This window comes from Diabrotica undecimpunctata, chromosome 7, assembly GCF_040954645.1.
Source record: "Diabrotica undecimpunctata isolate CICGRU chromosome 7, icDiaUnde3, whole genome shotgun sequence".
NCBI lineage: Eukaryota > Metazoa > Arthropoda > Insecta > Coleoptera > Chrysomelidae > Diabrotica > Diabrotica undecimpunctata.
Genome location: NC_092809.1, coordinates 9835794 through 9853764, shown reverse-complemented (window position 1 = coordinate 9853764; position 17971 = coordinate 9835794). Strand labels below are relative to the sequence as shown.

The following is a 17971-nucleotide window of genomic DNA, read 5'->3' as shown; positions in this document are numbered from 1 at the left end:
AGTGAAGATGTTTCTAAAAGACAATTTACATTACTATCGGAACATTTTTAAAACAAAAAATTTGATTTAGGATTTGGTGTCGCTCGAACAGATACTTGTAAATAATGCGACTATTTTTTCATAAAAATTACTTTTAACCGACAGTGCATACACAACTTTAGCAAATGTCAAAAAGACAGGTAAAGTTAACAAAGACACCATTGTACTTTGTGTTCACCTGCAACAGTTTCTGTATGGCCCAACTCTGACTCATAGAGATGTCTTTTATCAAAGGCAGCTATCGTGGTACAACCTGTGTGTCCATGTCCAGGGTAACAACAAAGCAATGATGTTTCTTTGGGACGAAACTAAAGAAAAGTGAGGCTCTGCAGAAATGGCGTCATGCATCCTTGCATATGTCATCCATCATTTTGCTTCTTTGGTAGAGAACATGACCGGTAACTTAACCATATGGTTAGATCGTTGTGCAGGGCAGAATAATAACTGGAAAATGCGACTCTTATGCAAAATTTTGTTATAAATAAATTTTCACTACTGTGGAACAGAAATTCTTGATAACAGAACACAGCTTTTCTGCAATCTGCAATGGTTTATGTTCCTTCCCAGTCGGTAAAAGTATACAGATGCTTCAGAAAAGTTTTCTGTCTATTTAATGTCTACTGAAAATTTTAAAGATCTTAGCATTATTGAAAACTCTCTGGGAACAATAAACTTTCGAATAACTCACTCATTTTGTGTTGTTTAAACTTACACATAATGATCCAACTTCATTGCAAGCCAGAACCTACCACAACATCTTTTAGCTATCAACTACTTACTGCATTGCAAAGAAAGCAGCAAGAAGAAGGAACGTCAATCTTCATCCAGTAAAAGTCGCAACATTTCGCAGACTTATGAAGAACAACTTTCAATAAAAAAGGAGAAAAGGAAGGATCTCTTGTCATTGACGCCATATGTCAATGATGCCATATGAGTAATTCAGGGAATTTTATGAAAATATATCTGTTTATGACTAGGACTAGTAGACCAAGCTAAAGTACTTAAAAGGAAGCTGTTTTATATTGATATATTCTGTTTTACTTTAACTTTTCAAATTGTACTATTTTCATATCTTATATTATTTTTTATAATGAATTGTCTTTTTGTCAGTATAGTAGTACTATCGTTTAGTTAAAAACTCAATCAATATTTTATTTTATAATTTATAAATAATTTTTTGATACGATATAAGTTTTCAAATATGTTACTTCTATAAGTTTTTTAAAATTGTTTATTACGATTTTGTCATTAAAATAAAGTTACTTATTAATATGTAAATGTGTTGATTATTTTATGCAATAACGTTTCAACAGCCATTATTCCCATAAAAAGTTACAATAACGTTGTAAGTGACTGTTAATTAGAACGTTGTTGCAATTAAAAATTTACTATTTTTAACCCTTACCCTAAAAAGTGATTACTGATTACTATTTTAAGAGGAATAAACCACAATTAAAGTTTAAAATAATTTTACTGATGATAACTTGTGGTTTATTCCCATTAAAATAGTAGTTACTTTAAGATGCCACAAGAAAGTAGCTTCAGAACAATAACCCTAAAAAGGTTTACAATAATATTGTCTTCTTCTTCTTCTTTTCATATAGACATGACTCTGTCTGTTTTTCAATGTGTATCCAGTAATTTGTTGTTCCATCGTTTTCGTGGTCTTCCTACTGATTGTCTAACTATTGGGGAACCGTCTCTTGCCGTCTTTACTACTCTATTTGTTGTCATTCGGTTTATATGATCATTCCATTCTACTCTTCTATTTCTTACCCAGTTCTTGATGTTCTCCACGTTGCGTCTACGTGGTATATCTGTATTTCTAGCTCTGTCCCATAGTGTCTTACCACCGATTTTTCTAAATGTGTTCATCTCTGCTGTTTCTAACATTTTTGTCCCTTTTTGTCCTCCCTGTGTCAGGCCTTGTTTCTGCTGCTTATTTATTATTGGTCTGATGACTGTTTTGTAAATTCTGCCTCTCGTTTCTTTCTCAATATTTTTATTTCTCCATATTGTTTCATTTAGGCAGCCTGCGGCTCTGTTTGCTCTATTCACTTGATCTTTTACTTCAGTTTCCGTACGGCGCTTCTCAGAGAGAAAAAACGATTGTATTAAATGTTTTATGACACCCTTGTTCATAAACAACATGTAACAATGATTAATAATGTAGTGACTATGTGCTTTGATATGGCAGGTGTTAGTGAAAGAACCATTTATAGATTTTTAAGTGAAAAAAAACATTACTGAGCCAAAAAGACATGAAGGAAAACAACAAATGAAACGTGATGACTTTCTATTGGATGTTTCTACAACCAATAGAAACGTTCTTTGGAGAAAAAGTTCATTCGTTCTATTTAAATAAGGAATATTATAGGTAAGTTATGGAAATTACTTTTAAAGAAATCGGTTTTTGCTATACAAATAAAAAAAAAGTACATATGTTGAACAATAAAGAAGAGATTGTTTGTTGACAAAAGCAATATTTGAAAACAATAAAAAGATTTAGATTAGAAGGAAGATTTATTTTCTATTTAGATGAAACCTGGCTAAACGAAAATCATACCGTTTCAAAAGTATGGGTAGATAATAATATTACCAAGTTCTAGACAATACTTTCTAGAAAGATATTCTACATTACTACGAATTGTAAGACAACATAAATCGAACTATAAAAATATGTCATTGACGAAATGGCAAATATTTGACATTGGCAAAAACAAAAGGATCATTGTCAACCTAATTCCGTAGAGTTAATATGGGCTCAAACAACTTTTATTAAATTCCATAAAAAACGTAACGAAAGATGTTTGGAGCAATGCCATAAATCACGTAAAAAAAGAGGTAGAAAGATTAAGATTGGAAAATAACATTGAAGAACTTTGTCAATCTACAAACATTCCAATCGGGCCAGACAATCTGACAGAGAAAAAGAGGGTGAAATGAAAATCCATAATTTATAAGTAAATCAGTCAATTTTTAAATTATGCGCATTGCTTAAATCGTAAATATCAATGCGATCTATCCGCTTTAACACTAATAATATAATATAACATATTATATTATTATTATGTTATTAATTATATAATAATTAATAACATATAAATCTGTCCCTTTTTGAATCCCCAACACTACAAGAAAGCAACTTTCAAAACAGGTTTTAAACTAAGAATTATATCAAATATTTAGTAATATCACAATAAAACACTTTAGAATAACACAAAACATATATTGGAAGTCTCTCAAAAACATCCTCAACGAATATTAGCACAAATTTTCCATGACAGCGAAAAATACAACGCCAAATCAAGAACGCACACAGCGTAGCTGTTTTCTTAGTGTATGTTCTAAAATTTATTATGTATAACTTTCATCTAGTTGGCAGGTATCGTTTTCTAAAGAAGTATTACAATGTTTTGATTTCGCTTTCGTATAAGTATATAAATCTCTTCTACGATAAGAGTGGGCTCGCTTGTTAAAATCTAATAAAATTCAAACGGGTGACCACTGCTGAAACTTTGAGGATTCACACGCGTTCTGAAATAATTGCCCTATCATTGCCAATTAAAATTGTTATGATTAACTAGATTGGAAAATTGGAGAGAAGATAAAGAGATCGATAATTGCTGTACATATAAAAATGTACAATATAATTATTAGAAGAAAGTATTAATATTGATATTGATACGTCTATATTATCAAGATTTTATCGATAAATGAGATAAATATACTTTTCGTCCCGTAATTAATATGTTCTCTAATCATTATACAAGAAATTGAATCATAAATTAAATAAGAACATAAAAAAAGTTACATATTTTAAGGAATTCAAGTACGTTAGACAACTTTCCAAGATGAAAGAGTTGAAATGCAGGAGATACAAGCATTAAATCCTTTGGCTGATACAGTGAGTATATTGAGTGATTTGAATCGGCCTCTACAGGATTCTCCCGCCTTTGGTCCTAAGATCACCCAGACTGTCTTTTTTGTACTATAAAGACAGTTGAGTTATCCATTGCAGCACCTCAGGAGATTACTAAATGTCGCGTAACAGAATAAAAGTTTGCATAATATCATCATCAACTAGCCTCTAACGTCCACTGCTGAACATAGGCCTCTTGCATGCTTTTCCACTTAGTCCGATTTTGCGCCATCTGAATCCAATTTGTATTCACTCTTTTTATGTCGTCTGTCCATCTCGTTGGGGGTCGACCTCTATTTCTGTTAGCTTGTATTCGGGGTGTCCATTCCAAAATTCTTTTTGTCCACCGCTCATCAACTGATCTTGCTACATGACCTGCCCAGTTCCACTTTAGTGTTGTTATCCTTTTATTAACGTCTGCTACTCCTGATCTTTTGCGTATAGTAGTATTGGGTATTCTATCACGTAGAGAAATCCCTAACATTATTTTCTCCATTGCCCTTTCCTCCGCAACTTGTAGTTTACTCACTGTTGTTCTTGTGAGTGTTAGGATTTCTGCGCCGTAGGTCATCACTGGCAAAATACACTGATTAAATACTTTTCTTTTTAGAAACATTGGAATCTTAGACCTAAAAATATCCTTCAGCTTTCCAAATGCAGCCCAAGCGAGGTTAATTCTTCTGTTCAGCTCGATTGTTTGATTGTCTCGACTTATTCTGATCTCATGGCCCAAGTATTTATAGGAGTCAACTGGCTCAATATCTTTGTCTTCTACTGAGATGTTTTTCATAATATACTGATAGTTAAATGCCCTGGTATAGATAGCTTTTCAATACTCTTAGTGAGTAGTAGTTTTGCTCTATTCAGTTTTGTTGTTGTATTTGGTATTTGTTCTCCTCATTTCAGGTTCTGGTCAATATAAAGACCAAAAAATTTAACTGATCTAGCAGGTTCTGTGTTTTGTGATAGAAAATTGACTTTATCTGGGAACTGTTCTCGTGACTGGTTGGTTCTAAAGTAAACAAAAACTGTCTTATCAGTATTATGCAACAGCTTATTTCCACTGAACCACTGTTCAGCCTTGCTTAGAGTTTGCTCTGCCACTATGAGGAGTGTTTCTACTGTTTTTTCCAGAACAGCGCATTTGAGTCATCAGCAAAATTTACAAGGTTTGAGGACCACTAACCACCGCATCCAGAAAGTCGTTTATATAGACCAAATAAAGAAAAGATCCCAAGACACTCCCTTGTGGTATGCCTAAGTTGATAGGTGTAGAGTAAACCTTACAGCTCTCGTTCTCCATCCAAACTTTTTGCGACTTATCCATAAGAAATGATTTTATTCATTTTAATGCCGGTCCCTGTATTCCATAACGATGTAATTTTTGTAATAAGAGAACATGATATAGGCTACCGAAAGCCTTAGATTGGTCTAAAAAACCACCTAGTGTTTTCATCTTTGCCTCTAGTTTTTCTATCTGCTTCTCTCCTTGCGAGTCCTGCTGCGTACTACTAAATAAGTTGTTTGTTGTTAAAAAGTTTTGTAGTCTGGAATATATCGCTTTTTCGAATATTTTTGAGAATTATGGAAGAAGTAACATCCCCTTTTTATAAAGTGGTCTGAAAGAAGTATTAACTATAAAAGAAAGAGGAAGAGAAATCTTTGATGAAACAAATTTAATTTAGTTGGTTGATATTTCATCATAACCAAAGCTGTGCTTGTTTTTTAAGTTATTTATTATGTGGCTTATTTCTTTGTTTGAGACTGGAGTTAGAAACATGCAATGAATATTTTGTTCGACATTAATTTGAAAATTTTTTACATGCTTTATTTTCTTTACAGCTTCTGTCGCTGCATTTGCCATAAATTGATTTATTTCGTTAGAAAGCACCTGAGGAGCACCCTCTAAACAGAATTAAAACTTGATTTTTGCAATTACTCTTAATCTCTTTTATCAATTGCCAAGCTATTTTAGTTTTATTTTCGCTATTGAGTGAGTAGATTTTCTGTCCTGTAGATATCTTTATATTCAATAGTATTACTAGACAGAGTAAACAAAACATCAATGCTAGATTTACAATGTTTTATATCATTATTTTTAAAGTACTTTTGTGATTTTTTTTATTTGCTGTATTTATCTCTTTGAGTGAAAAACATTGTATAAAAATTTTCTGAACTATATTCCTAAAAGCATCCCACTGACTATCTACCTATAATGTCTCAAAAACAGATACCCAGTCTACATTACCCAACATAAATTTAAAAAAAAATTATTCTCCTTTATTCGTTTTTTTTTATTATATTTGACTCAAATTTATTTCATTCAAATTTTACCTTTTGAGCAGTGTGGTCAGATATATGAGGACTGAATACAACAGAATCAAATATGCCAAGATTTGTAGGAGTATGATCTAGACAGGATTTTTTGTTACCTTGCGTGTATAGTCTTTGATGGAAGGTTTAATATCAAAGAAGCTCAAAAATATTTTTAATATGTCTGGCCATCCCACACCCTCAAGTAGCATATCTAAGTAAAAATCACCTGTCTTCTGTTTGGTAGATGGATAGGATTATAATCAGTGGAATACTCAAACAGCGATCTTTCTGATAAACCAAAAATATCTTCCCGGGCTTTTGCAATAAACGTGTTTTTGATGTATAATGCACTGTCACCATGCTCCTATAAACTGCTTGTACAATATGAAGAGATCAGTTTAAAATTCCTCACACATTGTAGTCCCTTAGTTGTTCTTTTGTTATCTAGTGCTTAGTTAAATAAGGAGCAAAGCATTATATCATTATCTTCTACCATAAAATTAATGGCATCAATACTCGTTCTGATTGATTGCGGATTTAAGTGGATTACTGATCATTTTTTACTGTACATTCTGAAAATGTTTAAAAATTACACCGTTCGGCCATAATTCTTGCTGCTTTAAATGAGGTACTATTAGCTGTCCCCATCTCCACAGTATTTCCCATAGATGCTGCCATTTTGACTTTATCATTATCATCAGCCAGTCCTTTGCGTCCACTACTGGACATAGGCCTCCCTCATTTTTGTCCATTGTGCTCTATCTTGAGCACTTTTTATCCACTTTTTTGACATTTTCTTGAGATCATCAGTGCAACGAATAGGGGGTCTTCCTCTACTTCTTTTGTCTAACCTTGGTCTCCACTCAAGCAATCTCTTCGTCTAGCTTTCATCACTGATTCGGGCGACGTGTCCGGTTCAGTTTCATTTCAGTGTGGCAATTCGGGAAATTACATCGGTAACTCCTGTACTTCGTCTTAAGTCTTCATTTCTAACTCGGTCACGAAGCGATATACTCAGCATAGACCTTTCCATTTTCCTTTGAGCTATTTGCAGGATTTTTGAAGTTGTAGCTGTCAATGTCAAAGTTTTGACACCCTAGGTCATCACAGGCAACACAAATTGGTCAAATATTTTACGTTTTAGAGAAATTACTATATCGCTTTTAAAGATGTCTTTGGAGTTTTCCATAGATTGCCCATGCTAGGTTTATTCTTCTTCGTAGTTCGCATGTTAGGTTGTCTCTTTTGATTTTTCGTGTCCAAGGTATATATATTCTTATACCACCAGCTCTACTTCGTTGTCTCCAATATTGATATTTCCGCTATCCTACTCCGCTATGGTTTGTAATGAATTTTGTTTTGGAGATGTTTATTTTAAGACCCATACTGGCACACACTAACTGAAGTTCATGTGGCATTGTATAGTCGGACTTCCCTACCAATTGGGATATAATCCGTGTTTTTATATAGTTTCACCGACATAGTTGCGTTCTTGTATGTATTGTGAATTAACCTTGTATATCGGTAGTCAAAACGGCATGCTTGTAGTGCTTCCAGGATTTTGTCAAATTCTACCATGTCAAAGGCTTTATGGAAATCTACAAAAGCCAGAACAAGTGGTCGATTGTATTCAATAGTCTTTTCTATTACCGTTCTAATGCTCTGTAAGTGATCATTTGATCCAAATCCGGTACGAAATCCCGCTTGCTCTATTGGCTGATAAAACTCAAGTTTTTTCTCATGACGATTCGTTACTATTCTTGTAAGGAGTTTGTATATATGTGACTATGAAGACTTATAGGTTTGTAGTTTTTTAATTCATGGGGATCTCCTTTTTTGTACAATAGAATTACCTCAGCATTGTGCCATTTGTCGAGTATATTACTGTTCAAAAGGTACATGTAAAAAAGGTTTTTACACAATCCTCGCCTGGAGATTTGTTATCCTTAGCTTTCCTTAGGGCCAGTTTTATTTCGTTTATTGTGATTTCCGGTAGTAGTTATGATCCTTGTTAATATTTCTGGTACTTGATCTTCTCTGCTATTTATTTTGTGTTGAATTGTGCACAGCAATTTGTAGAACTCCCCAACTGTTTGATTGACTCAACTCATTGACCCAACTGAGAGGATTTCCTCTCTGTTGGTTGTAAGATGACCATTTCTATTTTTAATCTTTATTATTTGCCTTCGGACAAACATGACTATAGCCGTTAAAAATGTGGTCGCCAACCTCCGTTAATGGGGACGGCATAGGAAGAAGAAGATTATTTGCCTTGTCCCCGTTCTTAGTCTTTCAATACTTTCATACTTCTATTGTTCTCAATGGTATATTCGATTTGTTTTTGGTTGTATTTTCGAGTGTCTTGTCTAACTCATTTGAATATTTCGTTATTTAATTTTTGTAGTTCGTCGGCTTTAGTTTATGCCTCGCTTCTCATTTCTTTTCTTTTCTGCATTAGTTGCCTGGTATTTTGGCTAATCTTCTCTTCTTTTTGAGTTCTAGGTAGAATTTGTTTTGACTTTCCAGTAATGCATTTGTTAATTTATTATTTAAATCGATTATATTATTTTCTGTTTCGGGACTACTAAGTATGTCGGAAATACATTGCTGAAAACTATCTACATCTGATGGTTTTATCCATGGTTTTGATTAGCTCTTCTTTTTAATCATCTTATACCTCTTCTTCTTTTAGCTTATTTCTATTTTACCTCGTACCATTCTATGATCGCTACTGGTAACAAATCTGTTTAGAACCGTGATGTTTTTAACGGTGTGTTTTTTGTCCGTTATAATAAAATCTATTTCGTTTCAAGTTTTTCCATTAGGACTTTGCCATGTCCATCTTCTCTGTGGTTTCTTTTTGAAAAAACTGTTCATTTGGAATAGTTCATGTTGCAGCATGAACCTTAACAGTACTTCGCCACCTTCATTTCTACCATCCAAACCAAAGTTTCACAGTGGTGTTTCTGTAGGGTTAGATTTCATTCCTGTTTTGGCGTTAAAATCACCACATATAAAAGTAAAATGGCCTTGATGGTCTTTAAGAGCAGCTTTGATATTGTATCCATCAAGCACGTAAACATGGATTGTTTTGATTAGCTATCTGACATTAAAGCTGTCTAACATTAGTAAAACAGCGAGAGAAAAGTCACCAATTGGAAAGACGTCAAAGGTTAAGTAAATAATGGTCAGACAATATATGAAACTATGAAATATTCCGAATGATAAACATACAAATAAGCATAAAATATGTTATTATTTTATTACATAATTAATATGTAGCTTGGGATATAGTACGTAATTTCTTTTATCAGTGTATTTATTAACCGACAGTTTCTACGATACAAAAAACAAATACATATCACCATTACATACGTTGCATTTTCACCATCAAAAAATCCTAATCATGTCCCACTTCTCAGGAGATTTCTTGTTTAACTACATACGTTAATGGTGATATCTACTAACACATATAGCTACTATCTAAAGAATTTCTAGTATTACGATATGGTATCTGGTAAGTAAACTTTATAAAATATCGTTTAAGGGGCGGCGTGTTGTACCGGTTTTATCGTTTCCGCGACTGCTAATTACTAAGACATACACATATGCAAAACCCACCTTTTTTTAAATTACTAAAAGGAAATTATATAAAGTTTCTTATATACATAATTTCTTAAATAAGATATTTTTAAGATATATCAATTTTTAATAATCTGACGTACTAATATTTCTTGGTTGACAGATTGCTGACCTGCTCGGGTTAGATTATCTTTTGTATCTGTTCTTCTTTTCTTAAATTAACTTGCAACATTTCTTGATCCTATTCAATTACTCCCATTATTAAACTATATATATATATATATATATATATATATATATATATATATATATATATATATTAAATAATATAGTTTAATAGGAGGAATTTATCCGCCAATGAACAAGTATGTTGCAAAATGAATTGCTATAAAAAGGAAGAAGAAGAAGTTTGATTATAGATTATTGATTTTTAGATCTCTATCAACTAAGGTCGCTTCTTTCAGGATTATTATAAGCTTATTAGGTTGTACTTCACCAAACGCCTTCTTGTAGCCGACAAAACAAAAATATACATCTCTGCATCTATGAATTAGAACTTCTATGTGTCCTTAAAGCATCGTGGATTCCAAATTGTGTCCATCACATTTTTATCCTTTGCATATTTTAATGTACTGCTTAATATCATTTCAACGTAACTAAATGGTTTATAAGTCAAATTATTCTACAGTCTTCGCATTGATGGTACAATTTAATATTATCAATGAATAAGAATAATAATAGCGACAACGATGTAAGGAAATCTGTGAGGATTTGCCTAATCATTTAAATAATAATATTTAGTGGTCAGTATACAGATCACGACATTGTTTTATTGACCATACAACACAATTCATTTCACAGTAGGTACGAATTGTCGTAATTGTCAAATTGACATTACAAATTTCAAACGAAGTTCTGAAAGAATAAATAAATAATTAATAAAATGCCTATTACGTTGTATACCGTCCTAGAAAAAGTGCAACTTGTAACATGGTACTTTCACGGTCATTCGATACGCGAAGTAATGAATTTATTTATTGTTGCCTTCGAAAATAGACCCTCACTTGGTGAGGGTCTATTTTCGTCTACCATTAAACATTTTCAAACTTCGGGATGTGTAAACAGTTGTAAAAAGGGTCATGAAGGTAATGAACCACGTGTTAGACCTGTCGATGAGGTGCGTCAAAACAGGGATATAGATATTTGTGCTTTTGTGGAAGCTAGTGAACCCTGCAATGGCGTACAAATTGTTAGGGAAGTTAACGTGAACGCTCGAACTGTCCAGCGAGTTCTCAAATTACTGTTTTAAGATACAACCAACACAAGAACTGTTTCCGGAAGATAACTTTAGGCGGATGGAGTTTTATGAATTTATGTTAGATAAACAGAATGAAAATGTACACTTTTTAAAAAATATTTTATTTTCTGACGAATCTTCATTTTCATTACATAAAAAACACAATCCATCCGTTGCAAGGTATTATTCCCGAAAAAATAAGCACCTCAGTGTTGCAGTGCGAACGCAGCATCCGCAAAAGTTAAATGTTTGGACTGGGATATTAGGCGACCATATTGTCTGTCCATTTTTTATCGATGGAAACCTAAACGGGCCCAAATATTTACAACTTTTACAGAATGAGATCATTCCGGCAGTTCGATGCCTTTCCGTTAATTTTCAGGAGGTTTATTTTCAACAGGATGGGTGTTTGGCTCACAACTCTAGAGCAACTATTGACTTCCTCAATCAAACGTTTCCTGATCGACTGATAAGTACACGTGGTACAATTAAATGGCCCGCTAGATCCTGTGACTTAGCGCCTAACGATTTCTTTTTTGGGGTTTTCTCAAAGAAAACATTTATAGACATCAGTTTGAAACGGCCACAAACCTAGTCGAATTAAGGGCAAAAATACTTCATTTCTCTGCAAGCAGTACACCAGCTCTACTCCAAAATATGAAGAGAAATCTATAAGACAGATTTGGTTATTGTTTAGCACAAGGAGGTGGAATATTTGAGCCCTTAATTCATTAATCTGCTTTGCTAATTTTCATTTTTTGTTTGGTACATTTTACGAAATTTGTAGGTTCTTAATTAGGTAATATTTTTTATGTTTAAGTTTGGAATAATTTTATTGTTTTTTTTTATTTAAAAGTAAAAACGATTCTTATTCTGATTTTTTTTCTTCTTTCTTGTCTTATTGTTATAAGCTTTGTCCATAAAATTTGTACAATTTTCAGTGACAATAAAGCATATTACTTATTTACTTACTTATTTATTTGTATTGCTATCAAGGCTAAAAAATAACCAAAAAATTAGTTTTAGATCATTATAATAAATATACTCTAGAGATGGGATTGTAATAAATCTTAATTCCTATTGTCAACAAAACAATGTCATTATCTGTATAATAATACATGTACAATTTTTAATAGCAATCAGTGAAAAACAGAAATATCTATATTTACTAATCAGTGCAACATTTACAAGTGAGATCCCTCAATATAGTTATAGAAATGTAGAATTTTGAATCATTAGGTAAGTATTTTAAGTGATCATCCTTGTAATGATTTCTAATAATAATTTATTCATAATGTTCTTTTATACATGACTATAATAAATATTAACATTAAATAAATATATTTGTATAATTTAGATTTAATGCATTTTTTATGTACATAGCTTTGTGGTTGGTTTCTAATTTCCATTGGTTGCTTATAGCTTTTAACGTATTCTTAAATAGTTTAAAATATTGTATCTTAAATACTAAAACAACTCCAAATCAAGAAAGAAAATAATAAAAAATAGTTAACAGAAAAGCAATATTACTATTTCTCATTTTCATATGATTTCTCTTGCATATATCTATACTGTCCATTAAATTTTAATTTCTTTGGCATCCCTTCGTCTTTTAAAAATCATTATCCAATTTTTTATTCGTAATTTGTCATCCGTCTTTCTGCGACTTTAACAGTACCACGAAAGTACTATTTTTTTTATAGTATTTGCAGGTGATTTGTAGGAGATTATATAGCCTCTACATTGATTATTTTTTCCATCCTATCCATTTTAGTTAGATTGCAAATTTCAAGGTAGTCATTTTTTATTCAAACATTTGCACGCTGCTACCTGAAAATTCTTTTGTGTACACCTTACATATACGTTTTAGTCCAAAAAATGTAAACTGGTCAGAAAGGCTATTTCTTTCTGAGATACATTTTTTATCTGATTAGGTCCCCAAAACACTTTCTGCAGGAATTTATGACATTAGAGAATGATTATCCTGCAGTTGCAGACAATGTGTTAAATCGATATTCTATTTTCTAAATATTCGCAGAATCTACAGATTGCTCTGTTTTCTCTGCCCATTTTTCATTGAGTACATTGAGTAAATAGTGTCTACTAAGATTATTGTGATTTTAATTATCTGAATTTTTAAGTTATAACAAAACTAACTCTTGAAAAAGTTAAATGTAGAGTATGTAGACTATTCAAGGGAAACTGTCTGAACTTTTTAAAACAAAAAACGGGCTGCGCCATGGAGACCCTCTCTCTATAGGTTCAATCTCGCTTTGGAAAAAGTTATACGTAAGTCACATATCACAACTATTGGTTCAATATATATTTAATCAGTGAAAATCATTGCCTATGCTGATGATATAAATATTATTGGGAGAACGGAAAACGCTGTACGAGAGCCGTACGTAGCATTAAAAGAATCAGCTACAAAAATGGGTTTAATAATAAACACCAGGAAAACGAAGTGTATGCAAATAAGCACGCAACCACAAATCCTACGGCCACTTGTTATAGATAACGACGTCATCGAAGCAGTGAACGAATTTGTATACCTGGAAGTGCTCCTTAACACTCAAAATAATACTATCGCAGAGATAAACCGCAGAATTTGCACAGCCAACAGATGCTATTTTGGGCTCAATCTCCTCCTTAAATCCACAATTATATCGAGAAATACAAAAATAAAACTCTACAAAACAATAATACCACCAGTCCTAACATATGGTTCAAAGACCTGGACTCTAACGAAAAGTAATGAAAACATGGTAGGATGTTTCGAAAGAAAAGTACTAAGGCGAATCTATAGAGCAGTGAATGACAATGGAGTGTGGAGAAGACGATACAACTTTGAATATAGAATATACCAGGAACCAGATATCGCAACATATATTAAGATACTGATATAAGATTGAATGCTCGAATAAATGAACTTTGATCAAATAAAAAGGACAGATATCGAGCACAGTTTATTAATTAAATCCTGCCCAAGTACTTTCGCTTCCTAGAGCATCTTCAGGGGCATTCCGTCAATTTTGGCCTATCCAACAATCATAGAATGTCAAAGGCCGTTTTGTTCATTTTTTCAAAAGGAACAATTTTCATTTTAGTAAAATAAAATATCTCTAATAGATTAGTCGATCATCATCAATCAGCCTTGAGTTGTCCATTGTTGAACATAGGCCTCCTCTAGACTTTTCCATCTGCTTCTGTTCTGCGCCTCTGCTATCCAATTGGTCACGATTCTTTTGAGGTCGTCGGTCCATCGCGTTGGGGGTCTTCCTCGGCTTCGCTTGTCAGCCCGTGGTCTCCACTCAAGCAATTTTTTGTCCAACTGTCGTCTTTCATTGCAACATTGCAACATGTCCTGCCCATCTCCATTTTTGCCTTGTAATATGTTCGATAATGTCTTCCACTCCGGTTCGTCTACGAACTTCCTCGTTTCTTATTCTATTTCTTAGGCTTATTCCAAGCATTGATCTCTCCATCTTTCGTTGTGTCCTTCTCAATTTTTCGGCTGATGTTTTTGTGAGTTAAGGTTTCTGCTCCGTATGTGAGGACTGGTAGAACGCACTGGTTAAAAGCTTTAGATTTAGATAGAGATTAGTCGATACGATCATATAAACCAGTGATTCTCAACCTGTGAGGCGCGCCCCTCTAGGGGAGCGTTCTATTACTAAAAGGGGGCGTAAGCATTTTAAAAAAAAATACCAACAACATTGAACAATTTACTAAAATCAAAACAAAGCAAAATTCTGACGAAATAAAAAATATTGTTACGATAAATATGAATCATATTAAAAACCTATAGACATTTGGTTTATTCTCATTTTTGTTCTAGTATTTTTTCCGACCCGCTAGAAACCGGTCTGGCGTTCCCTTTCATTCGAGACAATTCAAGGGTCAACATCCGCCTGCTTTGAAGGGATTCCAGGACTAACGGCTGTTTGATATAAATAGCGGAATTTGAGGCAGTCTGAAAATATAATCGGGTCGAGTTTCGAATTGTAACGCGGAAATAAATATTGTAAATAAATAATATAAATTAAAGTAGTTGTGATAAGTGTAAGAATATTGTATATATAAATTAAATAAAGACTTTAATAAACTAAGTGTTAGAATATTTTTTATAATAAATAAAGTTAATAAATTAGACTAAAAACTCAGTACAATATTTAATACACACGAACACAGATATAATATCTACATTTAAAGAGGACACTGTATTCGTACTACACATAAACTTATCAATTTGAACAAGTATAACATATATTAGTCACTTCCTTGGGCCTGTTTTGCAGGGCAAATATTATCGAAACTGGGTGTAATATTAGAAATAGACGTTCTTAATTAATTTTTTATATATTTAGTTGTGATGTATTTGATCTTTAAAGCAGCAACCGCGGAAAACGCTAATAGTATACGAAACGCCCTGGTTTTCAGTACAGAAAACTCATTATTACCCCTGTCCAAAATTCAAAGAGTGATTTATTATTAAACTGTTTTTTGATTTCTGCTTTTGTCGTGAAGTCTCAAAGGTTTCTTCTTCGGTAGTAGAGAGCCTTTTGCTTGTAATTTAAAACGGAAAAAAAATATATTTTATATTCCGTTATTATATATTTTATATAAAAATAAGTTTTGCGTGTTGTTCTTCAACAAGTTTTAATACATTTATCCACATTTACAAATATTTTTTTGCTTTAAATTTCTGCTCCACAATTCCAATTTTCTACTAAAAAGCATCACTCGTATATAATACATGTGTATTGACTCCTTGAAGCTGAATTTTATAACTATTTCTCGAATATGTCAACGAAGTAGATCAATTTCATCAAAAATCAACCATCTAGAAATATCTTGGCTTTCAGTCTATTTTGTTCTTCTAGAAAATTCGCGATTTCATTTCTTAATTTAAAAAGGCGTTGGTGATAACCATCTTGTCCCACAATAAAATAATGATACGGAATATACCGCACCCATGTCTTTACAAAGTGCAGAAAATATTCTAGTTACCAAAGGTATCATTTTTATGTAATTAACTACTTTTACAACCATAGTTAGCACAATATTCAGGCCAGGAGACATTTCTTTGGAAGCCAAAGCTTCTTTGTGGACGATACAGTTTGTCCATATACACATTGGAGACTTTTTGTTTTGCAAGCCCTTGTAGACTTTGAAATTAGTTTTTGAAAGTAGTTCTTCTACTACTAACATGACATTACAAAATCAAAAGTAGGCAATAAAATAAGCATCTTTATTGCTATCTGTTAACTCATCAAGCAAAATCAAAAACAGCTTGTTCTTTAACTTCCCGAGTAGCTGATCCTGTACATCTTCAGATATATCACCGATTCGACTGGCAGTAGTATTATTTGATAAAGGTATAGACTCCAATTTGGCAAAATTATCTCCAATCATAGTTTTTACAATTTGAATTGCAGCTGACAAAATAAGCTCTTCACCAATAGTGTGAGGCTTTTTAATCTGGCTATTTAATATATTGTTTGATATATCTCGCGAAGAGAGACATTGGGTCCGTATTGGTATTGCTAAATACCAATAAATTTACTTATTCTTCGTAATTCGGTAATTTATACTGTAATTTTAGCGTCAAAATACTCAAGGTACATTATTATTGCATACATATATTATTATTGTACTAAAGGGGGCGCGGTGAAAATAATTATGGAACATTGGGTCGCACATTGTTAAAGGTTGAGAAACGCTGATTTAAACAATTAAATCGATAATAATAATTTTTCTGGCATATTTTTAGCCTGGTACCCTCAAAAAATGGATTCTGCTCACCAAAAAACATAAAAAAAAAACATCAAGGTACCCCCTGGCTCCTAGATTAAAATTGTAATACTTATTGATGAAAAACTATCCAAGAACAAAAGTCAAAGCTAAAACGCAGCATTTAATCCAAAATCTAAAAGTAAAAGATGTTTATAAGTAAGCAATTGTCATTCTTACTGGAGTAAGTTAATTTAAGCAACAAAACAGTAAAATTCTTTGACTTAAAAATAAAGCAAAATATTGGTCTAATTTTGATTGAAAAGATAACGATGATAAAATAATAATGAAACAGAAAATAAATTCAATGCAACCTTATCGAAGATCTAACAAATCATCGTCAGCAAAAGAAAAATTGATATAAAAGCTTATTCGATAAATTCTCTTAAGATTGGTTCAAGTTACTTCACGTAAAATGTTTGTTTATTCCCCTTTATTTTGAAATATATGGTAATTATGCAAAGCACCTGAGAATTAGAGAGGAAAATTAATTTACATTAGTAGATATTTAATTTGTAATAGTATAAAATATAAAAGGTTATTTATATAAGAATTTGTATCTTATACATACATTTTTCAAGCGACAAATCCCAAAATTAAGTTAACTCCATGATCCACCGTGTCACTAACACTGTTTCACTGTATTTTCCAAAAACTGTTGGTCGCTAGAACTGCTCCGATTTCGACAAACACATCGCGAATCGAAAAACAGACAGTCATCGGCCGTGTATACCTTGCGGTAGGTGCACAACTTTTGTGAGAGCAGCAAAATGCAAGATGTATAAGTATTATGAAAGTAACAATAGCGAAGGTTGGTTCGTGGGACTTCGGTGGTTATCGACAAGTGTTCTTGTGCTTTTTTAATTATGGAGATAGTATATTTTCTAACAAATTCGCAAATTGCAAATTCTTTGTTATATTGACCCTGGGAAGAATTTCGGTACCAAAATATCAATTGATGTAAAGAATATATCGTAAAGTAACTAACGTGTGTCCTTAAAGTTTTGGCACAAAATATTTAA

The 17971-nt window shown here is 32.5% G+C and overlaps 1 protein-coding gene across 1 annotated transcript in view; it reads right to left on the bottom strand.

Moving 5' to 3' along the window:
• LOC140444960 (uncharacterized) overlaps positions 1–17716 on the bottom strand; it is a 351698-nt gene extending 333982 nt beyond the window's left edge. The window contains exon 1 of the mRNA XM_072536692.1: positions 17521–17716. The gene's annotated coding sequence lies outside the window, so the exon portion shown is untranslated. The remainder of the gene's footprint in view (positions 1–17520) is intronic.
• Positions 17717–17971: the final 255 nt, after the last annotated feature.